At 44.0% G+C, this 15,167-nt stretch overlaps 1 protein-coding gene across 12 annotated transcripts in view; it reads right to left on the bottom strand.

Annotated features, from left to right (window-relative positions):
* The window catches only part of LOC101687984 (zinc finger protein 211), a 40,096-nt gene that overhangs the window by 20,109 nt on the left and 4,820 nt on the right, over window positions 1-15,167 (bottom strand). For 10 of the 12 annotated variants that reach the window (XM_045077341.1, XM_013048109.2, XM_045077338.1 and 7 more), the window contains exon 1: window positions 8,737-9,923. The exons of 1 other annotated variant lie outside the window; for it this stretch is intronic. The gene's annotated coding sequence lies outside the window, so the exon portion shown is untranslated. Of the gene's footprint in view, window positions 1-8,736; window positions 9,924-11,075; window positions 11,696-15,167 lie in introns of those variants that run through there. One more of the 12 variants, XM_045077339.1, reaches the window with a different exon arrangement.

Raw genomic sequence — 15,167 nt, 5'->3', positions numbered from 1 at the left:
CCCCTCCCACCCCCAACCAGGATCCTGCAAGTCTACTTTAACAATTCCTTTGGAAGCTTCCTGTATCTCTAAACCCTCCAAACTGTGCAATCATTCCCAAGCATTTGACCCACTGATATACATCTAAAGAGTCTCATAACAAAGGTTTTATTACTGATAATGAGTCACCTTTTTCCCAAAAACAGCTAGCCCCTCAAGGTCCTGGAAACCTTGCTCCCAAAATTCCTCAGAGACTTATGCCATCCCTGACCCCCTCCCAACTTGCAAGCATATAATGGACCACTCCTCACAGTCCCTGGGCAGCAGCTCCTTCTGCCCACGGGTCCTGTCCTTGTGCTTTAATAAACCAGCATTTTGCACCAAAGATGTCTCAAGAATTCTTTCTTGGTCACTGGCTCCGGACCTCACTCACCCCACCGAACCTCACCTATCTTCTAAGACTTCATCACAGTGGCTTCACAGGTGAATCCTACCAAACATCTATTTTTTATTTTAGTATTTTATTTACTTTACAAGTAGGCAGAGAGAGGGAGAAAGAAAAGGAAGTAGGCTACCTGCTGAGCAGAGAGCCCAATGCAGGGCTCAATCCCGGGACCCTGAGATCATGACCTGAGCTGAAGGCAGAGGCTTTAACCCACTGAGCCACCCAGGCGCCCGTACCAAACATTTAAAGAAGTGTTAGCACCAATACTTCTCAAAATACTACAAAAATATAGAAAAGGAATTCTTCTAACTTCATTTCTTTAAAGTTAGCCATTACCCTACTATCAAAACCAGATGAACACACTACAAAACCAGAAGATTACAGACGGAGCAATATCCCTAATGAACACAGATGCAAAAGCCTTCCAACAGATTACCAAACTAAATTCAACATACATTAAGAATATCATTCAGGGGTGCCTGGGTGGCTCAGTGGGTTAACGCCTCTGCTTTCGGCTCTGGTCATGATCCCAGGGTCCTGGGATGGAGCCCCACATCGGGCTCTCTGCTCAGCGGGGAGCCTGCTTCCTCCTCTTCTCTGCCTACTTGTGATCTCTGTCAAGTAAATAAATAAAATCTTTAAAATATATATATATATCATTCAATCCCACAATGAAGTGGGATTTATTTCAGGAATGTAAGTGATGAGGGAGCAGGAGGCTGACTGAAGACAAAGCAAAAGCTGGCACCTTGCACTCCTCTCCATCTGCTCCCCTCCCCTTGGTAATGTGTGTGGCATTCCTCAGGCACCCCAGCTGCCATAAACAATAAGCAAATAGTTAACTTGCAAGGATCACAATCCTGCAAGACAAGAATCTCAAAAGCCTGTTTCCCACATCATTTGGGTCCTGGACTTTTAAGTTTGTTGGGAGTTGTGGGCTGTTCGTTGGGGTGGGGTAGCGGAGGGAGGGGAAGAGAGAGAGACTCTTAGCAGGCTCCACACCCAGCACAGAGCCCAATGCAGGGCTCATTCTCATGACCTTGAGATAAAGTCTCAAGGATTCTTTACAAATGTCTTAAATCTCACTAACAAAGATGATTGATAGCAGGATTATGACATCCCACCAAACAGTCTCCAACTATCTTAATGTTAATGGCCGGCCTAAAGATGACATTGACCAAGCTGGGCAAGGCCTCCAGTATCCTGGCACCTTGTAGGTCCTCTTTAGCATAAGAAAACTCCGTTGAAACCTTTTCCCTCACCTTCCCCCAACTGCAGGGTACATAACCTGCCATCCCTCACAACCAGGGGCAGCAGCTCTTCCTGCCCACGGGTCCTGTCCCCGTGCTTTAATAAACCACCATTCTGCACCAAAGATGTCTCAAGAATTCTTTCTTGGTCACCGGCTCCGGGCCTCAGCCCACCGAACCTCACCTAGGTTCTAGAACTTCATCATAAGGATGATTCAATATCTGAAAATCAATCAATGTAACACAACATATTAACAAAATGAAGGATAAAAATCATATTACCATCTCAATAGGTGCAGAAACAGCATTTGACAAAATTTAACATTCATTCATAATAACTCAAGTGGGTTCAGAGAGAAATACCTCAACATAATAAAGGCCATGTTTGAAAAAAATGACAGCTAACATCATATTCAATGGTGAAAAGCTTCAGCTTTTAAATAAAAGCTTTTTTAAATAAATAAAATCTTTAAAAATAAATAAATAGTGTTGGGAAAACTGGGTAGCTACCTACTGTTGATGAGGGAGCAGGAGGCTGGTTGAGGACAAAGCAAAAGCTGGCGCCTTGCACCCCCTCTTCACCTGCTCCCCTCCATATGTGTAGCATTCCTCAGGCACCCATGACTGCCATAAAACGATAAATAGTTAACTTGCAGAGATCACAGTCCTGCAAGGCAGGAGTCCCCCTTGGTTTGCAAATGTCCTTGAGATTTACAACAAAGAAGTTACCTTATCAATAGCCCAATTTCCAAAGACACAACTCAGTTCCTCAAGTCCTAATGTCACCCTCCCCTCCATAAAAAACTGAAGAAGGAGGCAGAGGTAGAAGGAAAAGTAAATAAAGTTAAATTACTTCTAAACCTAAATCTCGTTAACAAGGATGCTTTATAGCAGGAATGTAACATTCCACCAGGAGACTCCCAATTGTCTTTATGTTAATGCCTCATTAGAGGGAAAAGTGACCTTGACTTATAGTAACCAGGCCTTCAATATCCTGATAGTATTCTTTGCCCCAATAGCCCTTCTGAACACCCCTTTGTCCTCACCTACCCAACACTCCTGTGTATATAACCAGCCACTCCTCACAACCCGGGGCAGCAGCTCTTCCTGCCCACGGGTCCTGTCCCCGTGCTTTAAAAAACCACCATTTTGCATCAAAGATGTCTTAAGAATTCTTTCTTTAGTCGTCAGCTCCAAACCTCACCCCACCGAACCTGACTTCGGTTCTGGGACTTCATCACTGTAAGGACCTATTTAGAAACTGTCCCTGCCCTCCTTCCCCCAGGGGATTTACTTGGAGACAAGTCCCGGAAACCAGCTTCAGGTAACAAAGCCCAGATACAAAGGTGGGTCAGGCCAGGTGCAGACACAGATCAGTGGTGGTGGTGGGGGGGGGGAGATGCACTGTGTCTCCCTGGTTACCAAGGAGTATGGGCCCCGCCCTTTGGGAGCCTTTTTGGCGCCACCAATCAAGGTGTTAATAGGCTGGGTCAAATGTCTACTAGGGTAAATTGTAACTCAATTGGTCACCTAGAATCACTGTGAAGTTTCCTGTGTGTGTTACAATCTCATTGGCCACCTGTTCGTGGCCAGGCCCGACCACATGGCCTTCGCCCTTAAAAGCTTGTCTGTGAAGCAAAAAAGGTCTCCCCCTCTTGTAAGAGGTTCGTCCCTAAACTTTGGGTTAGATTCTTGATGCTTGGCGCTAAATAAAGCTTTGTATGACCTTCGCTTTGTATCAGTCTTGCTCCTTTAATCACGGACCCATTATTGGGGCATAACACTACAAAAGAATGAAACCGGGCCACTTTCTTACATCATCCACAAAAATAAGCTCAAAATGGATTAAAGACCTAGACATAAGTCCTGAAACCATATGACTAAAAGACATATGCAGGAATTTTTTTGACATCAGCCTTAGCAACACTTTATTCTAGATATATCTCCTCAGAAAAGGGAAATAACAAAAATGAATTGGGACTACATCAAAGTAAAAAAAATGACGCATAGCAAAGCCAGCCATCAACAAAACAAAGAGGCTACCTACTGAATTAGAAAAGATATTTGCTAATATATCCAATAAGGGGTTAATATCCAAAATATATAAAGAACTCACACACCTCAACACCAACCCCCCCAAACAAGCCAATTAAAAATTGGTTGAAGACGTAAATGCACATTTTTCCAAAGAAACATACAGATGGCTAACAGATATGAAAAGATGCTCAACATCCCTAATCATCAGGGAAATGCAAATCAAATCCACAATGATTTATCACCTCACACCACTCAAAATGGCTAGTATCAAAAAGACAACTCTTGTGCATTGTGCGTGTTTGGGAGTTGGGGGGATATGTAAAGTGGTGCAGCCACTCTGGAAAACAGTATGGAGGATACATAGAAAACCAAAAATAGAAATATATACGATCCTGTGAATTGTGTAAGACTGATGATTCACAGATCTGTACTTCTGAAGCAAATAATACATCATATATTAGTAAAAAATAAATACAAATAAAATAAATATTTTAGTAGTCAAAAAAAAAAAAAGGAAAGGAAATATATACAAAAAGAAAAAAGAATTATATACGATCCAGTAATTCCAATTCTGCCAATTCCAATTCAGGGTATCTGCCGGAAGAAAATGAAAACACTAATTCAAAAAGATATACACATCCCTGTTTACCACAGCATCATTCGCAATAGATAAAATATGGACCCAGGCTAAGTGTCCACTGATAGATGAATGAATAAAGATGTGAGGTGTCTGTGTATATATGCACCCAAGAGTATATTACTCAGTCATTTAAAAAAAATGAAATCATGACGCGCTTGGCTGGTTCACTGGTAGAGCATGTGACTCAATCTCCAGGTCATAAGTTCAAGTCTCACTTTAGGCATGGAGATTATTTAAAAAAACAAAACAAAACATCTTGCCATTCACAACAACATGGATGGATCTAAAAGGTATTATGCTAAGTGGCATAATAAATCAGAGAAAGACAAATATAGGATTTCAGTTATGTGTGCAATCTAAAAAACAGAAACAATCAAGCAACAGCAGTAACAAGTATTTATTTTGAAGTAAGCAGTATTTATTTTTACGAATAAAAAAGGAGCCTAATGAGCAGGGAGCCTGATATGGGGCTCCCAGGACCCTGGGACTGACCTGAGCTGAAGGCAGATGCTTAATGACTGAGCCACCCAGGTGCCCCTTAATTTTAATGATAGAAGTGCACAGTGGTTAAGTCATTATGGGTTTAATTTTTCATTTTAATAATGACCCTTTCCAATATCTTTTTATGTAACTTTTGCCATAACTTCCTTTGGAAATATCTGTTCACATTTTTTGCTTGTTCTTTTAAAAAATTATAACTATTGATATTCCTTATTTTAGATACTTGTCCTGTTGGTATCTTTTGCAAATAAAGTCCCAATCTTCTGCTTCTGGGCCTGCCATAATGCATATACTGGTCAGTTGGCTGGTATCCCATTAAGTCCCTTAACAGTGACTCCTCTGCCTCGACAATTTCAAATGACCTATCTTCAAGTTTACAGATTCTTTATTCTACCTGATCAAGTCTGCTACTGAACCCCTCATAAATTTTCTAGTTTAATTGTTGTATTGTTCAGCTCTAGAATATCTGGTTTGTTCTCTTTTACAGTTTCTATCTCTGTTGATATTCTTACATTGTCCATGAATTGTTTTCTGATATTGTTGTCTGTGTTCTCTTAAGTAACTGAGCATCTTTAGGACAGTTGTTTTAAATTTCTGTCAAGTAATTCAGAGGCCTACATTTTTATAGGGCTAGTTTCCAGGTTCTTTCAATTGAGCCATGTTTCCTTATTTCTTTGTATGCTCTGCATTCTTTTGTCAAGATCTGGGCATCTGAAAAAACAGCAAACACTTCCAATCATTAAAAACTGTGCCTGTGCAGGGGAAGACCTTCACTAATTCCCTAGCTCAGAAGTTCTGGGGTCATTCAAATCTCTTCTATGAATGCATATTTCCTGGGCTGTGTCTGTTAACTACAGCATATATGATCGCCTTTAAGTATCTTAGTTTCCTGGAGAGGCTCTTTCTTGCTTCTTTTTAGAAGCCACAGCCACTTCCTGCCCCACAGAACAGGATAAGTATCTCCCTGGCCTCATGTTACCTACTGCATGGTATCCAGAAAGGTCTTTGTAAACCCAGTCAAGACCCAACTGATCCCTCTGATGAGCCTCACAGCCAGAGGCAGCTCTGAAGCCTGCTATGTAGTTCTCCCTGCTTAAGTCTGCTTCCCGCAACAACCACCACAGCCCAGAATGACCTGCAGATTTCAGATACCCCTGGCCTCTTCCCATTTCTGTGCTGCACTTGCTGTGCCTTCTGCAGTCAGAACTTTCCTCTTTTGACTTAGTCCTTCATTCAAAGTGCAGCTTCACTAGTCACCCACCTGAGTCGCAAAAGTTCTCACAGATTTGCCGCTAACCTAATCCTCCAGCCTGAATGAAATATTCCAGGCCCCACCAAAGTTGCCACAAAATCTACGAAGTCCTTTGAGTGAAATAAACACTAGCTCCAAGGACTGAGTATTAATGTGCCAACTCCTATGCCTCTCTATCCATCTCATGTCCACTCTTCTACTAGTACCCTTCATCGGCTCTGAGTCTACCCTGTCCTTGACATTTTCACCCTTTGTGCCACTTATTTCACTAAGTATGTGAAAACTCAAAGCCATCAACCAGATATCCAAGCAAGAGGCCCACTTCTCAGCCACCACCTTTCCTTTCCTAGTCTGAAAATGGTTTTACCATCATTATCTAGAGATTGCACCTCCCAAATATAACTCACCTACCTGGACATATACAGTTGCCACCATATGTTGGATGTTTCCATCCTGAACCCCTCCCCAGAATTCCAGATGTGGGTGTCTGGCTGCCTACTTGATGCTCTCACTCACTGGTCTCTGAAACACCTCAGATCTTAAAATAGCCAACAGAAAGTTACTGATAGGATATCCCCAGCTAAAATTACTCTATGATGAATTTCCCCTTATCTGCTGGAATTTTCATCCTTCCTGTTGTTTAAATCAAAACCTTTGGGTCAGGGGCGCCTGGGAGGCTCAGTGGATTGAGGCCTCTGCCTTCAGCTCAGGTCGTGATGCCCGGGTCCTGGGATGGAGCAGGCTCTCTGTCTCTGCCTGCCTCTCTGCCTACTTGTGATCTGTCAGATAAATAATAAATCTTTTGGGACGCCTGGGTGGCTCAGTTGGTTAAGCAGCTGCCTTCGGCTCAGGTCATGATCCCAGCGTCCTGGGATCGAGTCCCACATCGGGCTCCTTGCTCAGCAGGGAGCCTGCTTCTCCCTCTGCCTCTGCCTGCCATTCTGTCCGCCTGTACTTGCCCTCTCTCCCTCTCTCTCTGACAAATAAATAAATAAAATCTTTAAAAAAAAAAAAAAAAAAAATAATAAATCTTTTAAAAAGATTCGGGTCATCTCCAAATCCTGTGCTTCACTTTCTCACTGTTCAAAAAAAAAAATAAGTTTATGCCCCCCCCCCCCCAATTTGTATTTTGACACTCTACACCCCCCACAAGTAAACTGATGGTATTAGGAGCTGGGACCTTTGGGTGGAAATTAGGAAGGAGGTCCTCACTAGACACAAAACCTGACTATGCAAGCATCCTGATCTCGGACTTCTTGCTCCAGAACTGTGAGAAATAAATTTCTGAAATTTATAAACTGCTGAGCTTGTGATATTTTGTTATACAGCAATACTAAAAGACCAATCATGTGACTTCGCTTGCACATCAGGAAATCCAATGGACTCTTAATAAAAACTGACACACAGTCCAGCCATTTCTAAGCCACCACTCTGTCCCATGAACCCTCAACTGGACCACTACAGTGGACTCCACCCTCGATTTCCCTTCCTCTTCCCTCATCCTCACAATCTGTTCGCTATCACGCAGGCGGAAGAAGCCTGTTAAGACCTGGCTAAGAAGATCTCCCTTCTCGAACCCAAAGTTCCCATCACCTCCAGTACAGGTTACCAAATTCTCAGGCAGCCATTCCGGTCCTGAATCCCATCTTAATGCTCCCACCTGAAGTAAAGGGAAGCTATGGTTTCCTTAATGCTCCCAGATTACCTCCACAAATGTTTTTACAGTCCTGTATTGAGATAACCTTTCAACACCTGTTTATATCAGGTGTCCCAAATAGAAATACCCCCATATACCCCCAGGGTCCCTAGACCCAAGGTCTGGAAGAATGGCACGTAGTCCCTGCACACTATACTGGAGAATACAGGACTGGGAATAGGAGCCAGTGAGGGGCTAGGACACCCTACACATACTTGTGTATGTTCCAAAAGCGCGTCTGTAGCCGTGTTTTAACCGGCACGTTATAAATGAACACATGTCAGGTTTCAGTGGGCTCAGACTCTTCTGTGTACCCATGCCTGGCCCGTAAGCGAGTGTATTTATGACTGGAGTCTACCTTTTATGTCTCAGAGTTTCGTCTTACTAGCTCTGCGTCCTCGAAAAAGGAGTCAACCTCCTAATGCCTCAATGTCTCCATCACTCTCCTTCCGTCTGTTTTTCCAATCAATAGCCTTCGAGAAGCCTTAAAACCCTGTCGTTCGTGTCGCTTTGTTTACAATTATCCACAGCTGCCAGAGTCCCGAGCACGCAGGCAGCACCCTCGGCGTGCTCCTCCAGGTGAGACTCCGCCTCAAACACTGTTCCCCTCAGGCACAACCACCCCCAGCGGTCCCGAATGTTCCCAGCTCAGCGGCACCTCCACGCCTTTGCAGAGGTCGGTTCCTCTGCCTGCAACACTCCCCCACACCTAATCACAACAGTGAAATTAAACGCTCCCCACAACTATTCACCAGTGAAACGAAACCGGGAAGCTGAGATGTCATGTTTATTCAGAGTCATTGTCAGAAACGGGACCCCACCTACTAGTGCCTCGTTATCCTAAAGTGACGTGGAATGTGAGGACATGAGCCGGCGCCCCTCAACCGGAGCTTTAGGATCTGGGTGGCGATGAGGGGCGGAAAACGCAGCATTTACCTGAGCCGGGTCCCTCAGCGTGACTGCCGCCATCCGGGCCTGTGAGCGAAGCGGGGCCGGGAGCGGGCAGGCGGTTCTTAAACCGGCCCTAGTGCGGGGCACCCCGGGAAGCGTCGCCTCGCCTCAGACCCGCCTCTGTATGGCGGGGTCAAAGACTCCTCTGACTCCTTCTCTTGGAGTCCTCTCGCACACACCCAGCGCTCCGGAACTTCTGCCCGGATGAACACAGGGGAGAAGCCAAAATGACCGCCCGGAGGAGGACGCCGGAAGTCCCGCCCCGCGTTCGGAGTCACACACGGAAAACGCCTGTTGTGAACCTTCATTGGTTCAGCGAGGCGGCCGTTAGGCGCGGAGCATACAGGGTAATGTAGTTCCCACGGATTCAGACGCCGTGTGTAAGGGTGCTCGGCAGCCCACCCCTAGACAATTTTCGACCCAGGAGCTGCGTTGGGAGATGCCGTCTTTGAGTCCAAGAGATTAGAAGGGTCTTTGTCTCTTCTTAAAGAAGGAGAACTCAAGTTTTGGGGGGAGTGTTGTGTGTTGCTTGTAGCTGTTCACCCAAGAGTGCAGGGACGTGTTATTCCGGATGAAGCTCCGCTTGCTCCAAGAAGCTAAACATATTTCAGATATTCCCAAAGGCTACAGATTCAAATACGCTTACCATCCGTAGTTATGCAGGCTCAAGTCACGTTGCAATTCAAATCCATACACTACCAAGTCAGTGTTACACTTGGTTTTATCAGTCGCTCTATGTTTGATCAGGGACGACAGAAAAAAACAGATTGGGTCATGACAGAAATTATTGAACAGGGATGTTGGACTACCCCGAAGCAGGAATACAAAGCTGATCTCTGTAATTACCACAGAAGGTATCTCCCTTGACTGTACAGTAAATTACTGTGTTCAACTTAGCAACACGTGTATCTATTTAGTATCTCCTTTTGGATAGACTGAAAGTCCCTACCTTTTGGAAATCTGACATCTATCTCAACAACAGAACTGTGAAAGACGTGCTATTCTGATAGCAGACGGTGGCTTCAGGGTTTACAGGTATTAGTACCTATGAAAAGGGTGCTCTGATTTCCAAAATGCAGAGGGTAACTTAAATCTCTGTGCTCACCTCATTACTGGAAAGTGGTTATCATTTCCCTGGCGATTACGGGGAGTTTTCTTTTTTTATACTTTTTATTTTATTTTATTTTATTTTATTTATTTGACAGAGAGAGAGATCACAAGTAGGCAGAGAGGCAGGCAGAGAGAGGAGGAAGCAGGCCTCCCGCTGAGCAGAGAGCCTGATGCGGGGCTTGATCCCAGGAACCTGTGATCATGATCTGAGCCGAAGGCAGAGGCCTAACCCACTGAGCCACGCAGGCACCCCTACAGGGAGTTTTCTGCATGAGGAATTGACATTATCTGAGAAAAACAGCTATAAAATGCAAATTACACAAAGCTACTGACAATAGCTCTATAATGATTCAGAGATTGTGTCAGAAAATGTCTCAGTGGAAATACCAGTGAATGATAAAAATGTGAAGATCTTAAGAGAAATTGTAGCAGTGATGTCTGAGAAAAGATATAGTTAAGCTGAGTATGTGACTAAAACAATCATTCTGATGACTTTGTCTCCTGAATTTGATTCTTAACCATTCCTGAAAGTAAGTGATACCAACATTCAGGAAAAGCTAACAGGGACGTTAGGAATAGGTCGACTTGTAAAAATATAAAGGGAAGCTAAAGTGTCTTGCTTATTCACTGTTCTAACAAATAATCAAGAGTGTTTGGCTTCAAGAACTTATTGTAGATGCAAAGGAGACATCTGGACACAACGGGAGAAAGACTCCTTCCCTCCTGGGGGTTATATTATATACAAGGAAGTCACAGAATTCATGAAAGAAGAAATCCTAAATCATCTAGCATCTTGGAATGTGGTAGGCACAATGGAAGAACATAATGTGAATGTGCTTAGAAGTATGGTCTGTATATTAAATAACCTGTACAGATCCCTTCTTTGTTAGTATCAGTTAAAAATCCTGCAGATCTAGGGACGCCTGGGTGGCTCAGTTGGTTGGACGACTGCCTTCGGCTCAGGTCATGATCCCGGAGTCCCGGGATCGAGTCCCGCGTTGGGCTCCCAGCTCCATGGGGAGTCTGCTTCTCCCTCTGACCTTCTCCTCGCTCATGCTCTCTCTCACTGTCTCTCTCTCTCTCAAATAAATAAAAAAAATCTTAAAAAAAAAAAAATCCTGCAGATTTAGAGGTGACTCCTGCTATTGTGAGAAACACTGTGACCTGGTCTACAAAAACCACAACAGTACAATGGAATGTTATATCAGAATCACCTGGAAAATTGTTAAAACGTAGATTCTAAGGTCTTGATCCACAGAATCTGTTTCACTGGGCCAGTTTCTGAAACGAGAACAAGCATTTCTAACAAATCACTGGGTGACACGAATGGTAAAGGTCTAGGAATTAAACTTGGGAACCAGATTTTGATGAAAAATGAGGCTGCCTAGATTCAGGCCTTGCAGTGTGCCACAGTGAAGAATTGCAGACTCCCAGAGGCAGAGCCAGACTTCCTCACATCTGTTCCCTGAGTGTCTCTGCAGTGAGCAAGTCATGCTAATGGTAAACCTGGCTGGAGTCTTCAAACGCTTAGGAGCCTATGAGGGCTCCACCTACCCAAGCTATCTACTCACCTGCACATTTTGCCTAGAACTTATTCTGAAAATACACTCACGTAGTTATCCCTCTTATCCTTCAGGTTTTTACCCAATGACCCCATTATCAAAGACGCCTCCCTTATTGCACTATGTAATATACATAAAAAGTTAATATTCACCAAGCGTGTGATTCCAGCATTGCACCCTGAAATATTAACACAAGAGAAAATAAATATAGCCACATAGCAAATTATATTAAAACGTCTGTAGTGGGGGCGCCTGGGTGGCTCAGTGGTTTAAGCCGCTGCCTTCGGCTCAGGTCATGATCTCAGGGTCCTGGGATCGGGTCCTGCGTCGGGCTCTCTGCTCGGCAAAGAGCCTGCTTCCCTCTCTCTCTCTCTCTGCCTGTCTCTCCATCTACTTATGATTTCTCTCTGTCAAATAAATAAATAAAATCTTTTATAAAAAAAAAAAACAAAAAAAAAACCACGTCTGTAGTGATTTTATTTTTAACAACCACTACCAGAAAGCAGTCGATATCCATAAACAGATGAATGAATATACAAGCAGCGGTAGTTCATAGAAAATCATACCTCTCAGTGATATAAAAATGATGAACTATTCATGCTGAATCTGAAAAAAAAAGAACATTCTGCAGAGGGCACCCATGGGAGGAAAAAAAGGGTAAACAATTTACTATTTCAATCATATAAAATTCTAGACAATGCAAACTAATCTGTTACAAAGGAAAGTAGACCAATGGTTGCCTGAAGGGCAGAGAGAGAGACACCACTGAAGTGCTGCACATAAATATGGAGTGAGAGACAGGTCCATTTTCATGATTGTGATGAGCTTCCTGGGTTAAGTGAATTTCAGCTTACTGAGCTGTACCGTTTAAATACGTACAGTTTACTGCACATCATCTATACCTTATCACAACTTTAGAAACGGTTCAAAGTAAAAATTTGGATTTCCTACTGGCTTATAAAATCCCACTCTGCGACTCCATCTCTCCTCATGCCCCAGGGATAACAGATACAAGCAAACGATGAAAGCCATTTCCACTCGATTGGAAAGGAAAGCAGGCTGCAGCACTAAGGCCACAATCACTGACCAAGACATGTCCTTTCTCCCAACTCCCTGGTTTTCCTCCCAAGACAGCAATGGCCTTGAGACAGGGCGCTCAAAAAAGCTACGAGTCATAAAAACTTTACATTTATTTTTTTCTCAAATGCGCTCAGCTACACAAGATACACCCTTCTAGAAATCCTGAAAATTTCTGTACCTGCTCATCCTTCACAGCCATAGTGACTAAACCTGCGGACACCCTTTTAAAAGAGGCCCATTCCAACCAGTTTGTTGTAGTCTCCTCACTCCCTATAAATCCAGTATAGGGGCGCAGGGGTGCGGGGTTGTTTGCTTGTTTTTAACAATCATGATTCCCCCTATAATCTTCCAACCAGTGGCACCTCCCTAAAGAATTCTGGACACCAGAGCACTTCACCGCTTTGCGGGACCCAAGGAATAGATTTCCCTTACCAGTGCTGAGCGCAATGCAGCATCCCCTCTGAATAAGAAAACAATTCTTACAAACACCAGAGTCTGTCACAACTCTATCCTCCTCAGATTGACCTCTGAACCTACAGAGTATCATGACATCCAAGCTACAAATCAGGACCATAACGCCAGGCAGACTTTTCTGGGAGGCTGTGGGCAGCAATGCAAACTAGGCCAAACAAAATAAAACAAAATGTTGTGCCCAAGTTTTCGTGTCTGAGACCACCCAAGGAGCCAACACCGATGCAATAACACTAGGGTTTATTCGACAAACTTAAGCTTGGGCCCAAGTATACCCGACACAGCAGGGTAGGGACTTGGACCCCGAGTCTAGTTAAGGCAGGGGTATTTATGTGTCATTACAAGAGGCTTGGGGGGTGGAGGAAGAGGGAAAATTTCAGACTTTCCTGCAGTAAGCTGATTAGCTGTTGCTGGGATGTTGCAGGGTTGGGTTAGTGATTTTTCCTGTTACTAAAGCTTAGAGGTTTTTCCTGGAACTAAAGTTCAGCCCCCGCTCACTGGGGCCTGAGATGGCTGCTGAAGCTAAGATGGCTATACTCTTGCTAAGGTTAAACTTGAGACACTTGAAGTGGGATGTCCTTAATTTTCTCGGCCTCCACAAAAACAAAACAAAACAAAAAGAATATATATACATATACATATATGTATATATATTCTGGCAAATACTGTCCTATCTGGGGCAAAGTTTGGACCCAAGAAAAGCTGGTCACATGCTCATGCTAGCAGAACTCAGTTGTTCTCAGCAGAACAACTGGAATAGCTGTCGTCAAGCTGCCACATACACAGTGAATAGAAGCCCCAAATTAAAGGTGCCTTAAGTAAGGCCTTCATTACCACACAAACCAGAACTATGGAAGACAGGCTATTCCTAGGTTTGTGAGTTGGACGCTGGAAAATCCCATCACAAGGGTCATGTGAGACGAGTAACATCCCTGAAAAAGGAATCTATGTTTTCAAATCATGAGCATTGTCTTCTGGGCCCAAACTGGACCAGGTCCATGGCCTAACTCATGGGACAGAAAGAAATGAGAAAGGAATGATCAGGTTTCTTACTCATCCTTTCACAAATAGGAGAACAGGGAAGTTTTACTTCCCTAAACACAGTGTAGTTAGCGAATGAGACACACCCTGAGCACCTTCCAAAGGGTAGAAGTAGAAAAGCTTCCAGGTGTCAATCTGGCAATAACCTGGGAAGTTTAAAAATACACCTCTTGGGACGCCTGGAGGGCTCTGTAGGTTAAGCGACTGTCTTCCACTCAGGTCATGATCCCAGGGTTCTGGGATTGAGTCCTACATGGGGCTCCTTGCTCAGCAGAGAGCCTGCTTCTCCCTCTCCCTGCTACTCTGCCTGCTTGTACTCTCCATCAAAAAAATTTTTTTAGGGCGCCTGGGTGGCTCAGTGGGTTAAGCCGCTGCCTTCGGCTCAGGTCATGATCTCAGGGTCCTGGGATCGAGTCCCGCATCGGGCTCTCTGCTCAGCAGGGAGCCTGCTTCCCTTCCTCTCTCTCTGCCTGCCTCTCTGCCTACTTGTGATCTCGCTCTGTCAAATAAATAAATAAAATCTTAAAAAAAAAAATTTTTTTTTTAAATATACACACACACACACACACACACACATATATATATGTGTATATATATATACCTCTCACATACCTGGAATTTGGTGGCTGTTCTGATATAGGAGATTAAATTCAGGCAGATGGCACCCTCATAAGCCACCTCCAGCGTTAGAAGGAATACAGAACTAACACACTCCCCGCACATCTACATTAATCCTCTGAGTTTCCTATGTGAATTATCTGGTAGTCAATGAGATAGGGCCTCTGCTGGGGAAGTTGTCACAAACAGAAGGCCTTCATCCAGGATGAACTTTCCAACACTGAAGGAGCACCAGAGCTTTATTTAAAGGACTTCCCAGATTCCCCATACTCAAGAGGCTTTCCTCCAGTGTGAATTCTGATGTTGGAAGAGCACGAACTTTAGCTAAAAGATTTCCCACATTCACCACACTCATGAGGCCTTGATTCAGTGTGAAACCTTAGGTAATTAGAGAGACTGTATCTGTAAGGAAGCAAGTTCCCACATTCCCCACACACATAAGGCCCTTCCCCAGTGTGAACTCTGATGTGGAATGAGGCTGGCCTTGATGCTAAATAATTTACCACATTCTGCACACTCACTAAGGCCCTTTCC

Source organism: Mustela putorius, unplaced genomic scaffold (assembly GCF_011764305.1).
Source record: "Mustela putorius furo isolate JIRA1106 unplaced genomic scaffold, ASM1176430v1.1 tig00000196_pilon_pilon_pilon, whole genome shotgun sequence".
NCBI classification, from domain to species: domain Eukaryota; kingdom Metazoa; phylum Chordata; class Mammalia; order Carnivora; family Mustelidae; genus Mustela; species Mustela putorius.
This window is presented reverse-complemented; position numbering and strand designations above follow the sequence as displayed.